The sequence below is a fragment of the Orcinus orca genome, chromosome 8 (assembly GCF_937001465.1).
Source record: "Orcinus orca chromosome 8, mOrcOrc1.1, whole genome shotgun sequence".
Taxonomy (NCBI): Eukaryota; Metazoa; Chordata; class Mammalia; order Artiodactyla; family Delphinidae; genus Orcinus; species Orcinus orca.
The window spans coordinates 50,531,160-50,551,379 of NC_064566.1; the positions used below are offsets into that span (position 1 = coordinate 50,531,160).

The 20,220-nt window shown below is 49.0% G+C and overlaps 1 long non-coding RNA gene across 1 annotated transcript; it reads right to left on the reverse strand.

Moving 5' to 3' along the window:
- Positions 1-4,875: 4,875 nt before the first annotated feature.
- Positions 4,876-20,130, reverse strand: LOC125965286 (uncharacterized). The gene is made up of 3 exons (XR_007479001.1): positions 8,966-20,130; positions 8,198-8,393; positions 4,876-5,700 (listed from the first exon to the last, which is right to left on the reverse strand). It is a non-coding gene; the product is annotated as an uncharacterized LOC125965286 (long non-coding RNA).
- Between the last annotated feature and the right edge of the window lie 90 nt (positions 20,131-20,220).

Sequence of the window (20,220 nt, forward strand, 5' to 3'; positions counted from 1 at the left end):
AGGCAGGGGTCGGGGAGGGGCCCAGATAGAGTGGGCTCTGAGAAGAAGGGCGAGGAGGTGCTCGAAGAGGGATTCTGGAAGTTACCTGCGAACCCCTTCTCTTCAACACCCTCCCATACTCACAGGTACACACCTCTGCAACAACCTAATTAGACACAAGGAACCACCCAGAGACCCAAAGATGGGCACACTCCCCCTACCACAGTCAAGAGCCCATAGCTTGCAGCCCCCAACAACCACTAGCCACTCCCATCTCACTCCCGGCTGGGAGCTTTAACCAGGCTCTCCTCCAGCCCGACTCTGGCCCTTGTCCACCACCACCCCTCCTGAGCACCCACGCATGTATTCACACACCTCGCATGGATTAGACTAGGCTCTCAAGAGCATCTGGCCCCAGAGCTCTGAGGCTACCCTGTCCCTCCCCAGGCGGAGCTGTCCAGAGCTCCACAGCCACAGGGTAGGTAGGTCCACCAGTACTCCAGCCACCCCTTTCAGCCAGGGAGGCTGCTACCTGCCCCCCTGGGTCCTAGTGCCAGCTCTGCCTCCAGCTGCCCCGTGTGAACTGAGGCCAATAGTTCAATTTCTCTGAGGTGAGGCCAGTATGAGTGTGGCAATGGGCCCAAGGCTAGCATTCACTGACCCTAGTGACTTGCCCTTGACTGCAGAGGGCTAAGGAGAGCTAGGGCCCGTGGTGAGCTCCCCTGGATGGGCAGCTAATAGGGCACAAGTGCCCATCACTTGCCCACTGCCACACGGAGAGTACATGGCCATCCTTCCCAGAACCCAGATCTCAGCCTCCTCCCACCCCAGGGTTCCTTCCTCTGCTCTGGCTGTCCCCATCATCTTTCTGAGCCTTAGCTTCCCATCTGTAGAATGCGAGCATCAGAATGTATAACCTCCTAGCCTCACCATCCTAGAGCTCTGGGATGGAACAGCTTTTCTTAAAGGTGCTCGAGAAAGATAAGGAGTTGTCACGGTGGGTTCACAAATAGAGGTGTTTCTTCCTGAAGTGCTTAGGGCTCTGAGATGTGTGTGAATCAGGCCCAATTTTAAAAGTGGAGGGGGTGAGCAGGGAGCCCTGATGGCAAGTGACCCCAAGGTCCATTTTGCAAAGTAAATCTTGTAAAATGAGTTGTAGGTCCCCATGAGGCTTGTGTGATGACCTTAGATCTCCAGTGTGAGGGGCATAGTCAGATAATCACCCTCACCCCTTCTAACCCACATTCTTTAAGTGTGTAGAAATGGGTGGCAGGGGGGCTGGATCTGGGTTCAGGAGGCCAGCACTCTGGCTCTCTGTTATGCATGTCTTCTGCCTCCACCCCAACCCTAGGCAGTTCACTGCCCCTCCCCTGGCTTCAGTGGTTTTATCTGACAGCCTCATACCCAGGCTAATGGGAGATTCAAAGAGGGGTACACAGAGCCTGCTTTGTGAACTGTAGCCTCTGGGATCTGCCACGAGGAAAAGAGGAGCACTGGCCTGGCGGCTCCTGCCTTCTTAGGGCCCCAATGACACACATCTCAGCTGACAGCAGGCACCAGGGCAGTACCCCTCTCATGCCTATCACCCAGTCTAGGGTAGAAGAGATAAGGCTGGGGTGACAGCAGGAGATAGCAGTGAGGACAGACAGGACTTCTCCACCCTCCAGAGCACTGCCAGCCTGAGACACACAAACTCAGGGAGGTACACATGGCAGAAATCAAACCAACACTCAAATCCAAATATAGATTAACCAAGAATGAATCTTTTGGGTCTTGGGGCAGTAAAAGTGGGTGACCTGGTACCTCTGGGCTCAGATGGCTATGCCCTGGGCTCAACCCTGCCTGGAAGTTTAGGCCAGGCTAGCTGGGGCATCACTCCTCATCGTAGTCATCATTAATTTGCCCTTGCAGGCCCCCCCAAACCCCAGGAATTTAGGTATCTCTGGCTCAAGGGTTCATGACAGCCTCCCAAACATGCCTGGATCAAAGCAGATTCATATCCTGTCTCAAACACCCCTGGGCAGCAGAGAGAAGGCTAGGAGGGCTGGGATGGGTGACCTGGGGGAGGAGTCTGTAGAGGAGTCCTAGGACTTGGCCATCCCTGCTTCCCACAGCCTGGAAGTGCAAAGGGCCTGTGGAACTGGGTTCAAATCCTGTCTATACCATTTCCTAAATGTGTGACCAAGAGCAGGTGACATGTCCTCTCTGAGCCTCAGTTTCTTCATCTAGAATAATAATACCTACTCTCTGAGAATTATTGCAAGGAAAAGAGTTGTACATGTATCAGTTTCACCTCCAAGTAACTAAAAATATAACCGGAGGGAGAAGGGTAGGGAGGAATAAATGTACTGTACAAAAATGGCATATTTCCAACAAAAAAGTGTTAAGGTAACATCTTGATAGGATGGTTGTTAAGATTCTCAGGAAAGAGTAAACAGTGGAAAAGCTTGGCAAAGCATGACCCTGCTCTTCCCGCTGCAGCCCCTGCACCAACCACAGGGGCCCTTGACGGAAAGTGGATTGGGTGAGGTGCCTCTCTGGGCCCCAGCCCCAGAATGGGACAACACCAATCAGGAGTCAGAGTGGGAGTGGAAGGCAGGAGCGTGTAAGAGAAAGAGAAGGTGCTTAGCAAACTGAGAGGGATCATGAGAATGTGAGGAATCATTACCCACGGTGCTGAGCAAGTGCTGGTCTTACACATGCCCCTCACAGAGAGAGCAGCTGAGGTGTGGGAGGCATGGGGACGCCCCTGAATCAAAGTAAGACAGAACCCATCTAGGGACCTCCAGTACCACAGGACTCTTGGAATGGGGGTTGGCGGTCATTTGGAGATATCCACACCAGTCCTTGCTCACTGCCCCCTGACAGCTGTTGCAATAGGGTCAGGGCACCTGCCCGGAGCCACCCATGACCTGGTCCCTCACATTCCCCTCAACTCCCCTCGCTGAGTCCCCGTCAGGACTAAAGACCCTGAGACTGATATCATATGGCCACAGCCCCTAACTGTACAGATGGAGAAACAAAGGCTCCACCAGCAGGGACAAAGCAGAGGTAAGATCCTAGGTCTCCCAGCTCCTAACCCAAGGCTCTGTCCCTGTTCCCCATTATACACCACTACTTTCACTACCCCAGGGGTGACCTTGGGGTAGTCACCACCCTCTCTCTGCTTCAGAATTCATCCTCTGCCCAAGGGCCCCACCCTGTCCAGTGTCCTGGACAATGAGGGGCTACCAGGTCTTGACTTGCTCTGGGGTGCTCCCTCCAACTCATCATCTAGTCAGACGGATGGCTGCCTGGATCTCCCCCTGGGAGATGAGGAGAAGGCCCCCCTGACGCCTTCTCCCCCAACTCCCTCTCCTCAGGGGTAACTGGCCCTGCCAGTTTAGTTGGAGAAAATTCCCAGGTTGCCTAGGGTAACGAGGCAGTATCCTGGGGGCACCGTTCTAGAAGACTGGGCAATGACCTGTGTGATGTCACCAGGAAGGAGCAGAGGAGAGAGGTAATTCCTGAGGCCCCTCTGGAAGGGCCCAGGGCAGAGCACCCTGAGGCCCCCAGGGCTGGCTCGGCCTTGAGACGCACATGTCCTTTACAGTTTGATGCAGGTGGCAATAGGCTCGGCACCCCAGTCCCAACTGGACCTGGATCTAAGTGTTTGCCCAGGGTGGGTCTCCTACCCCTGCTGGGCCTCCCTGAGCAAAGAGCCCAAGCACTGCCCTGAGGGAGCTGCTAGAGCCTGAGGGAGTCACAGAGAGGCACACAATCACAGTTACCCACATCCCCTCTCCTCCTGGTGACACTGTCACAGCCATGTGCCATCACACTGATGTCCTGTCACAGACCCACACAGCCACATACAACCTCAGTCTCATGCGTGGGAGCCCAACATGGGTACACTGGCTTGGGTGCACCAGGTCACCCAAGTAGAGTTGCCAGATAAAACCCAGGACACCTTGTGAAATTTGATTTTCAGATAAGGAAGATCATTTTTAGTATGAGCATGTAGCAAATATTTGCTAAATCTGGCAACCTTATACCTGAGGCCCTGTGCCACACCCACATCACAAAGCCTCAGAGAGCTACACCAGTCCCTCACCTGCCCTGGGAAGGTACAGTCAGCACCCGGGTCACAGCTGTTGCACACACGTGCACATACGTGCACACGCACACACACACGAACGGCCTTGCACATCCTCTCTGTGAAGGGGCCCTGGGCCAGAGTAAGAGTCTGCCACACTCATTTTGTCTAACCTTCACAATAACCTTAGGTGGAAGGTCATACAGGGACTCTTAGCCTCATTTGACAAACGAGAAAAATAAGGCCCAGCAAGAAACAGAACCTATCCTTGGTATCCCCACGTGTGGTCCCCTGGCAGGGGCAGAAGGGGTGCGAGGGAAGTCATGTTATACCTGGGCTGGGCTGTGTTCCTGGGCAGGTCTGAGCTCCTCAAGCAGGCCTCTTAGACGAGCCTCTCCCAGGTAGGAACAATAGCCTAGGGGTTTGGGGGGGTGGACCCTCTGCCCCTTCCCCCATCCAACGGGTGATCCTAAGTGCTCCCCAGAGGCCCCTCTGGTCCCAGGAGGTGGGAACTGTCCTGGCAGGGCACTGAGGGCCCAGCTTTGAGATTAAAAAATACGAAGAAACGGAAAGAAGGAAGTTGTGCAGGCTTCCAGAAAAGAGGCTGTCGTCCCAAGGCTGGAGTTCTTGCCCTGGTAAAAGGGCCAGAAAACCTCGTCCTCCCCAGAGACACACAAAGACACCTCCACCCCCACTGCCACCCAGCCTGAGCACATAGCTGAGGGGAGGGCCTGGGGTCAGGCAGATGGATCAGGAGCCTCTGACTGGAAACTTGAGGGCTTGTGGAAGGCTGCATCAACCCAGCAATCGAACTGAGCTGCTGCAGGCGGCAGTGCCCCAAAGACATCATCAGCAGAAGGACCCAGCCTGCAGAGGGGGTGCTGGCCATCTGGGCCTGGGCCCTCCCAAAGAGGAGTCTCCATGGTTCCACCCTGGGCCCTGCCGACCTTGGGCAAGGCCCTGCACCTCTCTGGTCTGTCTTCCTGTCGAAGGGGTGGTGCTCAAGATGCCCCTCCACCGGCCTGGGGCAGGTGGATGGGCTCTGTACATTGTGAAGTCCTGCATGGTGGGGGGGTTGCAGTGGAGCTGTGTTAGTCTCTTTCCCCCAAGCCTGGGAGCACCCTGGGCAGCAAGACCCCACAAGGCCCAGAGAGAAGCTCCCAGGACTCTAGGGTACAGGGACTGGAGGATGGGGAGGGAAGGACAGAAGAGGAGGAGGAATAGACAGGGTGAAATACCCTGCTCAGCAGTCTACCACAATGGTTAAGAGCCTGGGCTATGGAGCCAGGCTGTCTGGGTTAAAACCTCTTACTGTGTGATCTAGAACAAGTTACTTAACCTCTCTGTGTCTCAGTACTCCCATTTCTAGAATGAGTAGGCTAGTAGGACTTACACCATTGCCTCGGGGACGAAGTGAGTTCACGCACGTGGAGAGCTCAGCACGGTGCCCAGCAAGCAATGAGCACTCAATAAACGCCACAGCTGCTATCAGTTCTTGTCTCCTGAGGCCCCTTAACCCCCGTCTGCCAGCTGTCCCCAAGGCATGGCCTCTTTCCTAAGCCTCTGCTCCTTGACCTGGAGGCAGTGCCTCCCTCTTCTGACGTGGAAGAAAAGAAACAGTCTGGGTTCACTTGGAGCCTGGAGGGCTGAGAATAAAGCAGAAGTGAGTGCTATGACATCTTGTCCCCCTCCCTCACCCCAATTCCAAACAGCTACAAAGGCCTGGATGGGTTCCCTTTGGAAGGCCTTCGCTCAATGGCATGAGCTCCTTGCATCCACACAGCCCCTTCCCCAGTGTCTGACAACTGGATGCTAGGACAGCAGCAGGACCCAGGGAGCCTGGCTATGCCCAGCCAGCGGGCAGGACAGTACTGAGACGTCCACACTCCAGGGGCTGGTTCCTAGGACCCTGTGAAGGGCTGGTGTGGGGAAGGCTTGCTAGGAGCTCTGTCAGTGAGTGGGGCTGAAGGCTCTGCCTTAAGTCGGGGTTCATTCTGGGGCCAAAATTCACACCTGGAACAGGCCTAGAATAGACCCAGCTTCCATGGGGCACTGCCGTGCAGGGGACTCCTGCCAACCTCTACCCCCTTCCCTGAGGCCCTGGTGCCCGGCATTAGCGGGCATCTCCACAGTGCTCTCCCGGGGGCGGCTGCCTCCTTCAGCACCTTCTAAATTTAGGGCTTGGGCTCTGTGACTCATTCCTGAATCTGCTCTGCTCCCCTCCTCCAGGAGTGTGCTCCCGTGGTAGTTTTATCTTCTGCTGCCTCAGACGGATTAACAAGGCCCTAGAATCCTACAGCAGCCACACACACCAAGGAGAGCTCCCCAGTCCACCTGCCCCAGCTCGGCTCTGGGATTCTCTCTGACCAGGTCCTGTGCTCCCCCCTCCCTTTACCTATCCATGCACCCACCCCCACCCTGCCACTCCCCGACCACAACCCACCCAGGTGGCTGCATTTGAGGCTGGCTCCAAGTGGGACTGTGGTGGCCGTGGGGAAGGAGATGTAGCCAAGCCCTGCCCCCTCCAAACCAGCTGCCAGGCAGAGCCCTGGCCTAACATCAGGACACCTGAGTTCTGGCTCAGACTCACTCCCACCTTACTGTGGGGCTCCTGGTGAGTTCCCGGCCTCTCCAGGCTTCTCTTTCTTCCTCTGTGAATAAGGGGTTTGAACCAGACCTCCACTAGGAAGGCCTGGACCAGAGCTGAATTTACCACTGAGCCAGACTGCCATCTTCAAACAGGGTGGGCTGGCGGCAGGGTTATCTGACGTTGGGCCCTGTCTCCCACCCAGGCTCCTCTCTGCCCGTGGCTCCTGCTCTGTTCAAGGGACACACAACTCAAGGCCCTGCTGTCAGCCTTTTGGGACTTCTGTCCTGCCGGGAGAAAGGGTTGTGGTTCTGGTCTCACTGTCCAGGGCTGTGACCTTTGGGCAAGAATCACCTTTACTCTGGACCCAGGTTGTGGGGAAGTGAATCACGTGCATGTAGAGGTGTAAGTGCTCCCTGCCAGGTTCCCAGTGCCAGAGGGGGAAATGGGGATGTGAGTGCCCCCTTCGACTTCCAGAAATGCAGGCTCCCTGGGCACAGAGTGGAGGTATCTGGGAGATGGACAGACCTGGGGCTGCGACATCTCTGCCCCTGCTGGGCTCTGGGAGAACCCTATCTGCAGCTGGCCTCCACCTGTGTTCCTGAGTAACAAAGAGTGGCTAATGTTTACTGAGCATGTACCACATGCCTGGTGATGTTCTATACATGTAACAGTTCTTAACTCATTTATTTCATAGTTATACCTCAAGACAGCCCTTGAATAAGGCTTACCACGCCACTCTACATACAGTGAGGCTCAGAGCGGGGTAGTGACTCGCCAAGGATCCCAGCATTAAGTCACTGGGAGGGCTAGTTAAAAGCCAGGTCTGACTGCACTCCTGGCTTCTGTTTGTACCCTAAGGTAGCTCTTCTCAGCGTATACATTAGACACTCAATAAATGTTTGATGAAGATGTTTGATCACTGCCATGTAATGGAAAGATCCCTGTCCTAGTCCAATTTTACGCCAGCTCCTTGTGTGTCCTGAAGAAAAGTTCTTTCTTCCTTTAGCCTCTGTTTCCCCTGCTGAAAACAGATGATAAGTGAAGGCCCAGGGAATTAGATACTTGGAGGTGGGGAGGATCTTGAATTTCTATTTCTACAAACACCTGCCTTTCATGACTTGCCTGAGGAGGCCCCATCTGCAACCAGACCTTAGGGTCTCCTAGCCCCTCCTATACCTATGTCCAGAACCTCTAAGAGCACTCCAGAGACAAACAACTGGGTACAGCCCAGCTCCAAAGGACAGAGAAAAGTTCATTTCCCTGGCAGGCAGCTGCCTGATCTTGGGGGGTGGTAAGGTGTGCCTATGGTGCCGCCTGACTGCTCCACCTGGTTGGAGGAGTGGCTCCTACAGCCTCAGCTCAACCAGCATCACTTCATCTCCTTAGCATTCAAGCCAGCCCAGGCACCACCTCCAGCTGTCGCTGGCCCCAACTGGAATCACCTGAGCACCCAATTCCTCCCAGGCTCAGAAACAGAGCCCACTCTTTTCCATTCAGGGTCTGTCCCCTTCATATTACCCCTTCATCTGTCACACTTGAGTTCGTTCGTTTACCTGGGCCCCTCTCCTGAGAAGCAGGGTCTGTACAGCTCCAGCAACACTGTCTTCTGTCTTCAAGATTCTCCAGTTCCTCCTTAGTTTCTGGCCTTTGGTAGTCATCTCAACAGAACAGGGCCTTTCTCCACTAGGCCCAGGTTGGGTAGGAGAAGGATGAGGAATAGGGACTCCTCCAGACTCCATCTCTCTAAGCCTGTATCCAACAAAGACACTAATCCTTGGGGTGCAGGGAAGGGCTCCAAGCCCAAACGCAGGAAGCCTGCGCGTTAGCCCTTGCTCACAGACTGCTGAGACCTGGGGCAAGCTCCTGCCCTTCTTGGGGCCCTCAGTTTTGCAATTTGTATAATGAGGAAATAGCTCCTCAATCTGCAATCACCCGATTATAATAATCTTTTGCCTTTATACATTGCTTGGCAACTTAGTTTCACTTCCGGATCTTATTCAATCCTTCCAATAACCTATTTCCATTTACAAATGAGAAAGCTTAGGTCCTCAGGGGAACAGAACTATCAAGGTCACACAGCAACTCAGAGATAGAGCCTGGGCTAGAGTCCTTGAATCCTGAACCATCTGTGGTCTTCCACACTCTTAAGATGATAGGACTCTGGCTGTATGACTTTCTCTGACCCGTTGCCCCACTGGTAAAATGACTGCTCTAAGGATCAAATTAAGAGCGGCAATGAAGGGGGCTGTGCTTTGCAAACCATAAGAAAAAGGACAACAGAAAAACAACGGGACGGTTACGTTACTATTTATTACTCTTACCTTTGCTAAGGCGCCCCCTCGTGTCCATCCCGAGGCGCTCCGTTTGCGCAGGCGCTCTTTGGTGTTTACGGAAGCCTTGAGGCCCAGCATTTGCGCGTGCGCTCCGCGTAAAGGGCCGCCCAATGGCCTTCTGGCTCTTCGCCGTCGGACGCTGCCTTCAAGTCCCCTAGTGGTTGTGGCCGCCCAGTTACTATGGTTCCCTGGGGCCCTGTCTGCTCTGCTTGGGTTGAGGCGTTTCTACAACTCCGGAGCGGCGGAGACCTAAGGAATGGCAGGGAGAGGCACAGCGCGGTCTCCCAGGACTCCAGCATCTCAGTTACCGCTGTACTTTAGTAGGGGTGCCGACTTTGGCGCCCTTCAGGGCAGATATGGCGGCCCGTGCACTGCCTCTTGGGAGCCTCAATTCGCTGCTAGAACTTTTCCGAGTTGGAACGCTGTTAAAACTACATTTCCCAGAAGTCCAAGAGCCAGAGTCGCGGGAAAAGGGCCTGGGGCATGTGGGGAGATGGAGTGTGGGGACGGTAGTGAGTTTGTGCAGGCAGGGAAACGCGATGAAGTGGTGGAGCCTCGTTCTCTGAGCCTGGGCTGTGGGTTCGAGGTACGCATGAGTTACACGATAGCTGTCATAGGGAGAGAGTAGCGCTGTTGGACTGAGTTTTAGAAAGAATACTACACACTACGTGTCTGCACCTCCCACAGGGCTTCCACCCCCATCACTCTTAGGAGACTGCACTCCCAGGCGTCACCGTCGCCTGGGACTCTGAGTTCTCTTACTGCTGTTCAAAAGAACTGTTTATAATAATGGAAATATTCTATAGCTGCATTGTCCAATAGGGTAGCGTCTAATCTGTGGCTACTGGACATTTGACATGAGGCTAAGAGCCATGGAGGAAGAAAAACTTCTACTGAGTTTATTTTTTAAATTCAATTAATTACTTTTAATTACATTTAAATAGCCACCTATGGCTAATGGCTACCATATTTGACAGCGGCACACTATACTAGACTAGACCTCTTAGTGTTCAATACCAACAATCACCTTCCCGCTTTGTGAGACCTAACAATTTAGTTTTCTTCCTACTGTTGACTAAAACTTTGAGAACTTTGTTTTATTCGCAGCCTTACTGAGGACTACAGCCGGGGATGGCAGCCTCTCAGATAGCTCTGAAGGACTGTTCCAAAGACGTAAGGGAGGAGCAAGGAGTTTTTCCTGAAAAAAACATGTAGTGAACATCCAAAGATTACTGCTAATCACACACAAGAAACCAGACATCTCCAGTTAATTGTTTTAGTGCCTATGCATGGGAAGATGCAAGAGTCTGGGCTCACTGAAATTATTCCTTTGGTATGCATCTTAACTATCTAGGGCTAGTATCCTGTTTTTCTCCATCCAGAATTCCCCTCAGGGTGCACCGTTCAGGGGTGCCTGCAGTGCCTGATGGCTGGATGGCAGGAAGCATTCTTTGTTTACTGACTTGTCAGGCAACACTTTTTTGTCCACACTGCCTACTCACTACACTTAGGCTTTGCAGATTCCACCTCCATTGTGTGTCCCTTGAAAACCTAAAAATTAGTTCAGACTGTAAAAATCTGCTGTGATGTTAATCAGGCTGGAATAACGGGCACAGATAAAGCCAGCTGCAAAATTAATAAGAAACAATATTTTCCCCAAGGATATACTGCAACTATAAAATGTCATAACAACCCCCTCCTTTGAGTGACTACTTCTTTCTTACCGAGGAACTTTGTTTTCTAAAATCATAGACTGTCAGAAATTTTGCTGTTTGAAATTATATAAGTAGGAATGAAACTCTTGCCTGGAGGAGTTAAATCACTAAAAGGACAGGATTTACAATCCAGGTGCAGAGACTCAGATAAGGGATTTCTAAACATATATTCCACATCTGCCTTAACTTTATTGTTTCCAAGGAAACAGGACCTTGAGTCCACTAAGCAGTCCAGACGCAGTTCTGCTTTGCTTTGAGCCATCAAAATATTGCCTCATTTAAATTTCACCTAATTCCACCTCTCTCTCAAATCCTATAAGAACTCTCTCTATTCCTTTGTGTTTGGTAGGACATCTCATTTTTCCTCTGATGTGTTGTCTTCCTCCTAGCAATGGGTCAATAAACCTGACTTCATTGGACTATGGATTTGTCCCTGGTGATCTTTGATTGGGTTAGGACACACTGAAATACTGGTGTCATTCAGGTTCTATCACAGGCCCTCTCTTCACTCTGCATACTCTCTTTGGATGACCTCATTCACTTCCATCCATAAGCTGATTCCCCAATTTATGGTTTAGGCCTTTCTCTGGCCTCTGGGATGTCTGCTTCTGGTTCCTTAAACTCAGCGTATTTATTTATTTTTTGAAATTCATTTATGTATTTATTTTTGGCTGCGTTGGCTCTTCATTGCGGTGTGCGGGCTTCTCATTGCGGTGGCTTCTCTTGTTGCGGAGCACAGGCTCTAGGCGCACGGGCTTCAGTAGCTGTGGCTCGCGGGCTCCAGAGCGTAGGCTCAGTAGTTGTAGCGCACGGGCTTAGTTGCTCCGCGGCATGTGGGATCTTCCCGGACCAGGGCTCGAACCCGTGTCTCCTGCATTGGCAGGTGGATTCTTAACCACTGCGCCACCAGGGAAGCCCAAACTCAGTGTATTTAACACTGAATCTTTTTTTTTTTCTTTTGGCAACCACTCTTCACTGCTGTGTTCCAAGTAAGAACTAGGCACTGACCACCTCTGACCATGAGATGGTGGGACACTCCTCACCTGGGTCAGGTACCTCTTCACTCACTGTCCTCAAACGGCATCACACTGGATCAGCTGCTTTTCACATAGGTCAGCAGCCTAAAACTTTAGAAAGTTGGAAGGAATGATGGGTTGTAAGTGAAAAGCGGGTCTCAATTACTCTGCCCCTTCCCCCCCCACCGCCCCCGAGCCCTCGATAATGGCTGGGGCCTTACAAAGGAGGCTGCAGAGGCGATCCCACCTGTCTCCCCCTCATCTCTCATGGTCTCCTCCCTAGAAGCTCTTCCAGTTGTGTCACCAGCTCATCCAGTCCCTAGTCCCTGCTAGTGCCTTGGGAATTTCATAGCCACCTATTTTCGCTGAGCCTGGTGGCTTTGCATAGGGTCGAGCTGTGGCCTGCCTGCTGCCCAGAGGGAGGGTGAGTACTGTGGGAAGAAGCTTCCTCTTGGGCTGTGCTTGGTTTTCTCTTGAACACGGCTAAAACCAAATATACTTCAACATCTTGAGGATTTAAATTCCTTGTGAAGGACCCTCTTGCCACTTTATTCCACCCCACCTCTGCCACATCTCATCTACCAAAGAAGTTTCTATCCCTCTTATTCATATAACTTTGATCTGCCTTTTTGGAAAATGAGAAGAGGTCATCTTTCCTGCCCATTTCAAAGCATTGTTCACATTCGCCCATATTGAATGATGCCCAAATCACAAGTTTCTCTCCTTGGTAGGTGTAGTTTCAGTTCATCCCATTCCAAACACTGTTTTCACTTTAATGCAATAGTCAACAGTGCGTGCACGTGGTGTGTAGGGAAGGTTGGGGGTCCCAGGACCCCTTTAGCTACAGATGAACTCACTTCCCTCAAACCCCAAGCATTTTGACCATTTCATGCTTTTAGACTGTTTAATTTTTAGTTCTGTATTATTTAATTTATAATCTTTGGTGGTCCATTGGTTATAGACATAAACAACTATTTAAAGAGAAGCATAAAAATAAACCTATAAATTTGGCTAAAGATGATTGTTGCCAGATTCTTGCATTTATCCAATCAAAATGTATACACGGCACATCCAGATGTCACTAAGACTGCAAAGCTACAGCTAGAAAAAGGAAAAAAAAAGTGGATGTGATGATCATACTTCATTTGGCTTTTCATGTTCTGAGAATAAAGCCAGCTCACTCTCCCCGGTATCATTTGTGAAAACTGCTTGCAAACAGCAGTCTGAACATTTAATCTCATCATTTAGAAACAAAACATAAACATTAGAAACAAAAAATAAACCTGTTGGATTTTAAAAAGTATTATGATTACTGTTATTTTATTTTATTTTTGGGCGAGCCTCGAGACTTGCAGGATCTTAGTTCCCTGACCAGGGATCAATCCCGGGCCGCCTGTGGTGGAAGCGCAGAGTCCTAACCATTGGACCTCCAGGGAAGTCTAGAAAGTATTATGAAGTATTTCAGACATATATTTCCAATGTTAGGACACACAGATCCAGCTTCTTCTTTGGATTGCATTGAATTCCACCTTGTGGATATACCATATATGTAACCATTCAGCCTGTCATATACTGGAGTGCAACTGCTGGGGCCAAGGGTGTGTTTGAATGTGTGTGTGTGTAGTATAACCAAAGTGCCTTCCCAAGAGGTTAGCCCTGTTTACGTTCCCACCAGCAGGAATGATGGTTCCATTTCCCCTCACCTCTAAATATTAATAAATTTCTTAATTTTTACCAATCTGATGAGTGAAACTTCACCTCTCAGTCATACTTTGACTTACATTTCACTAGTTTTGCATAGTTTTATTTTTTGTGGACCATTTGTTTTTCTTCTTCTGATAAAAGTCACTGCCCATTTTTATATTGGGTTTTCTGTTCTTTAGTTGACTTGTGGAAGTTCTTTATATCTTCTGGATTTTACTAATTTGTTATACATGTTGCAAGTATTTTCTCCTCATCCATCTCTCTATCTGCTTCTCTTTTTACTTTGTGTATAGTGTCTTTTTACTTTGTATATAGTGTCCTTTCACTTTGTGTATACTATTCTCTCTATCTGTTTTCTCTTTTTACTTTGTGTATATAACATAAAAATTACCACTTTAACCATTTTTAAGTGTACAGTAATTCAGTGGCATTAATTACATTCACAATGTTGCACAGCCATCACCACTATTTCCAAAACTGTTTCATCATCTCAAACAAATTTTGTAAACATTATGTAATAACTACCTATTTCCTCTACACAGCCCCAGTAACCTCTAATCTACATTGTCTCCACGAATTTGAGTATTCTATATATTTTATATAAGTGGAATCATAAAATATTTGTCCTTTGGTATCTGACTTATTTCACGTAGTGTAAGTTTTCAAGGTTCATACAAGTTGTAGCGTGTATCAGAACTTCATTCCTTTTTATGGCTGAATAACATTCCATTGTAGGTATAAACCACATTTTGTTTATCCATTCATCTGTTGATGGACACCAATTGTCTCCACCTTTTGTCTATTATGAATAATGTTACTATGAAATGGGTATACAACTATCTCTTTGAGTCCTTGCCTTCAGTAAATCTAGCAGTGGAATTGCTGGGTCATACAGTAGTTTACATGTTTAACCTTTTGAGAAACCATCAAACTTTTCCACAGCAGCTGTACCATTTTACATTCCCACTAGCAATGTCCAAAGGTTGTTCCAATTTCTTTCTTTCTTTTTTTTTAAAAATTAACTTTATTGGGTACAGTTGCTTTACAATGCTGTGTTAGTTTCTACTGTACAGCAAAGTGAATCAGCTATACGTATACATATATCCCCTTTTTTGGATTTCCTTCTCATTTAGGTCACCACAGAGCACTGAGTAGAGTTTCCTGTGCTATACAGTAGGTTCTCATTAGTTATCTGTTTTATACATAGTATCAATAGTGTATATATGTCCATCCATATCTCCCAATTCATCCAATTTCTTAACATCCTTGCCAATGCGTATTACTTTCTATTAAAACAACTTTTTTAAAATTATAGCCATTCAGGGCTTCCCTGGTGGCGCAGTGGTTGAGAGTCCGCCTGCTGATGCAGGGGACACGGGTTCGTGCCCCAGTCTGGGAAGATCCCACGTGCCATGGAGTGGCTATGCCCATGAGCCATGGCCACTGAGCCTGTGCGTCTGGAGCCTGTGCTCTGCAACGGGAGAGGCCACAACAGTGAGAGGCCTGCGTATCGCAAAAACAAAACAAAACAAAACAAACAAAAAACTAAAACTAGAATTACCATATGACCTAGCAATCCCACTACTGGGCATATACCCAGAGAAAACCATAATTCAAAAAGACACATGCACCCCAATGTTCATTGCAGTACTATTTACATAGCCAGGTCATGGAAGCAATCTAAATGCCTATCGACAGACGAATGGATAAAGAAGATGTGGTACACATATACAATGGAATATTACTCAGCCATAAAAAGGAATGAAATTGGGTCATTTGTAGAGACGTGGTTGGATCTAGAGACTGTCATACAGAGTGAAGTAAGTCAGAAAGAGAAAAACAAATATTGTATATTAACACATATATGTGGAACCTAGAAAAATGGTACAGATGAACCGGTTTGCAGGGCAGAAACAGAGGCACAGATGTAGAGAACAAATGTATGGACACCAAGGGGGGAAAGCCATGGCGGGGTGGTGGTGGTGTGATGAATTGGGAGATTGGGATTGACATATATATACTAATATGTATAAAATATATAACTAATAAGAACCTGCTGTATAAAAAAATAAAATTCTAAAATTCAAAAAAAATCCTCAAATTTCCTGAAAGTAAAAAAAGATTTTGATAGTCATTGTTTAATTTTTTTTAAGCAATAATAAAGATGATGTGAAACTAAAAAAAAAAAAAAAAAGGAATGATGTAGATCTATGTAGTCTGATATGGAAAGTTCTGCAAGACATTGAAAATACAGTTACATAAAGAAGCAAATGTGGAACAGCGTGTAAATGCTACATGTGTGTTTATAGTCTCGTATATATATAAATATTTCTGAAAGGATACACACTAAATTGTTCATGGTGATACTTCTAGAGAAGGAGACTGGGACATTGGTGTGTATCAGCAATAATGATGCGTTCACACCGATTTTTCTCTTCCAGGGAACACGGGAGACTACATTTTCCAGCCTTCCTAGTAGATGTGATCTCACCAACGAGGAGGTGGGCAGAAGAATGTGTCACTTCAGGTCCAAGGCAATTAAGTATCAGTGTGAATGTTCCCCCCCCCCACCCCACCCCTAACCTCTCTCCCATCCGAACAGTTGGGATCAAAGAACTCTGAGATGATGGAGATGCTGGGAGGAAGCAGCTTGGATCTGAGTCACTGTTGAAGGAGAATAGTACACCACATGGTCTACCCCACACTGGAATGTGAGGGAAACATACATTTTTGTGTTTTAAGCCACTGAAATTTGAAGGTTTATTTGGTACCACATATAGTGGATTAAAGATGGCCAGAAATTCTTTGACGCTCCTTTCACTGAAAGCTGGGGTCTCTGTCCTTGAATCTGGCCTGGACTGGGACTGCTTCGGCCAGTAGAATACAGAGAAAGTGATGCTGTGTAAGCTTCTGGGGTCAAGGCTTAAGAGACCAGTAGCTTTCTTGCTGTCTGTTGGAATGCTTGTTTTGGGATGCATCCTCTCAGAATCTAGCCACTGTGCTCTGAGAAACCTAAGTTATGTGGTGGGGCCACATGTAGGGCTTTCGTTTTCAGGTTTTCAGCTCGAATCCACCTTCCAGCCAACAGCCAGCATCTCCTGCTGGCTAAATAAGTGAGCCATTATTAGCGACCAACCCGGCTGAGTCTTCATATGATTCCAGTCCTAGTTGTGACTACGACCATGTAAGAGACTCAAAGCAAGAATCATCTGAGCTCAGGCAACACTCAGAATCATGAGAGCTATTAAGAAATAGTTGTATTAAGTAATAGATAACCAAAAGACCACTGAATAGCCTGTCCTATGCTAACCAATATGAAGGTGTGAAGTGAAGAGGCTCACTCTTATACTATTTGAATTTTTGGCTACGGGAATGTGATTTATTTTTCAGTTAAAAATGGTTACAATTTTGAATTCAAAACTTCTAAGTACTGAGTAATGAGAGCTGTTTATGTGTGTGTGTGTGTGTGTATATATATATATATATTTTAATTTTATTTTTGGTTGCATTGGGTCTTCATTGCAGTGTGTGGGCTTCTCATTGAGGTGGCTTGTCTTGCTGCAGAGCATGGGCTCTAGGCACGCGGGCTTCAGTAGTTGTGGCTCGCGGGCTCTAGAGCGCAGGCTCAGTTGTTGTGGCGCATGGGCTTAGCTGCTTCGCAGCATGTGGGATCTTCCCAGACCAGGGCTCAAACCCGTGTCCCCTGCATTGGCACGTGGATTCTTAACCACTGTGTCACCAGGGAAGTCCCTGTTTTTGTATATTTTTGATAACAGCAACAGCAGTAAATATTTACTGATCACCTAGTCAGTTGATGCCAGGCCCTGTTCTAGGTGTTTGAAGACAGAGCTGGGATCAAGGCTGACTTGGTCCTGGCTCTGCTGAAGCTTCCAGCCTGATCGGAGAGATAGGCCATACACAACAAAACAAACACAGAAACATGATCCTTTCTGAGAGTGATAAGTGCTCCGAAAGGAACAACAACTGGATGATTTGTAGACATTAATTGGGATGGGAGCTATTTCAGATTGGGTGAACAGGGAAGGCCTTCTGAAATCTGACTTGTGGGCAGGAGTCAGTCCCTAAAAGTTCAGGAGGAAGAGCACCAGGAATAGGAAATAGCCAGGGCAAAGGTTCCACAGTAGGACTGAGTTTGGCAGTGATTTCAGTGCTGCGAATAAGGTTTTATCAAAGAGTAGAAAGAGGTAAGGTCAGACATGTGAGCAGGAGCCAGACCAAGCAGGGCCTTGAAGGCCACAGAAAAGGTTTAGGGATTTGCTCTGAATATGCTGAAAAGCCTTAGAAGGGTTTTAAGTAGAGTAACAAGAACTGATTTAGGCTTTTAAATAATCACTTTGCCTGCTGGGAGATGCCTAACCCAGGTGCAAGTTTCAAACTACATTCTAAAAACAGTAGGTCTTTAGGGCTTCCCTCGTGGCGCAGTGGTTAAGAATCCGCCTGCCAGTGCAGGGGACACGGGTTCGAGCCCTAGTCTGGGAAGACCCACATGCTGTGGAGCAACTGAGCCTGCGCTCTGGAGCCCGCAAGCCACAACTACTGAGCCCATGTGCTGCAACTACTGAAGCCCACGATCCTGGAGGCTGTGCTCTGCAACAAGAGAAGCCACCGCAATGAGAAGCCTGTGCACCGCAATGCTCGCCGCAACTAGAGAAAGCCTGCGTGCAGCAATGAAGACCCAAGGCAGCCAAAAATTAAAAAATAAATTAAAAAAAAAGAAATTTGCCTTCATATATTATGAATATTACCTAAAATTTTAAAAAGCGAATTTTATAATACAACTTTTCATATTTTTTCTTTTATAAATTTATTTATTTGGCTGCGTTGGGTCTTCATTGCTGCACGTGGGCTTTCTCTAGTTGCGGCGAGCGGGGGCTACTCTTCGTTGGGCTGCGGGGACTTCTCATTGTGGAGGCTTCTCTTGTTGCAGAGCACAGGCTCTAGGTGCGTCGGCTTCAGTAGTTGTGGTGCATGGACTCAGTAGTTGTGGCTCGCGGGCTCCAGAGCGCAGGCTCAGTAGTTGTGGCGCATGGGCTTAGTTGCTCCGTGGCGCATGGGCTTAGTTGCTCCACAGCACATGGGATCTTCCTGGACCAGGGCTCGAACCTGTGTCCCCTGCATTGGCAGGCGGATTCCTAACCACTGCGCTACCAGGGAAGTCCCAACTTTTCATATTCTAAAGATAAAAAATAAATATTTTTAGCCAAAATCAAATATTTCTTTATCATATACTATCGAAAAATGACAAAATTATTTTAAATTTCCTAGGAGTGTTTTGTGAGTCAGAAAAGGGTTAGGAAACCCTCATCCCAATATGACTCTCCAACTGAGAGAAATAACGCCTCTGTGCCTCACAGCAATAACATACCCTTCAATGTGCACAACCTAAGCTCCTATGATGGTGTCCCCAGGCACCTGCAAGTCAGTCAGTCCTAAAGGGAATTTATCACTGTCGTCAACTGGCCCTGAGCCTCCAGTGGGTACCATGCCCTTCTCCTGGGCACACCTTCTAGTTAATGTTAACACCCACCACCCACTCCTTCAATAGACAGGCTAGGCTTGGGCTGGGGCTGAGGTCAGAGAAGGCTTAACTCAGTGCAGGTGCAACAAAGTTTTTCTGGAGGAGGTGACCTATGAGTAGGAGCCAGGCCCACTAGAGGGAAAGATGTTCCAAACAGCAGACATAGCATGTGCAAAGGAAATGAGGGTCAAAGACAGTGGCACAGGGGGTACTGAGCTCAACTCATTGTGGTTTCAGAGCAGAGCAGGGTACACTCTCCTGCGGTGTCACTGGCATTTACAGCTTTCCAAGACCTGTGACCCATCCCCATCTGCATTTCAACAAACCTGTCACCTCCATGGCTTGTATGGCTCCAGCGAATCTCTCCTTTCATTCGTCACACCATCCTGTCTGCAGAGCTCTGCACAGGGGTCTTGCTGGAGGCAGTTTTGTCACAGTTCCCTGCAAACCCACGATTCACTGTCAAGTGTACCTGTAAGAGATGCTGCTGCTCTTCCAGAGGCCGCCCAAATAGAGTGATCGGTTGAGCCCTGTCAGGGTTGCTGATACTGGGTTGCAGGCCAGCTCAGCCATCCACTCCTGTGCAATCTCAGGCAAGCCTTTTCTCCCCTCTAGGCCAGGGGTTTGCTGGATGAAATCAGCTGCACTCCTTCACTCTCAAGGTCCTAAATTTTCTGCGACGAACTGGACCCTAAAACCTTGCTCCCCACAAGGGCAGTTCTGCCTCCCGTCCTTCCAGGCTCGAATCTGCTGGAAGTTTTTATGCCCTCGAACCTCTGCATTTGTTCTTCCAGCTGCCTGGAATCCGTTTCTCTCTCCTCCTGGCCAATGCCTATTGCCTCCCTTACGACCCAACTCAGTGCCATCACCTCCGCAAAGCAGGGCCTCCTCCCTTCAGTCCCTTCCTCTTCCGTGCTTTCTTATCTCGCTGTCATACATTGTCTGCCTTGTGTCTGTGTCGTCTCCCCTCACCGATCTTGAGGGACTCGAGGGCAGGGTCCGGGTGTGAGAGGGGGGGTCTCCAGGTGCCCGGTTTAGAGAGCCGCCTGGTCCAGAGCGTCTGTTACTGTTGACTTCAGTCGGGGCGCGATGGGGTTAAGGAACACAGGCTCCGGAGGCCCCGCCTGCGGAGCGCGCCAACAGGCGAGGGGGAAGCCGCCCCGGAGGCTCCGACCTCGCTCCTCGCTCTCTGCCCCGACAGCGATAGGAGACCCCACTCATGTGAGAGATTTTGTGGGATCCGGGTGGTCTAGAGCCTGGGGCGGTTCC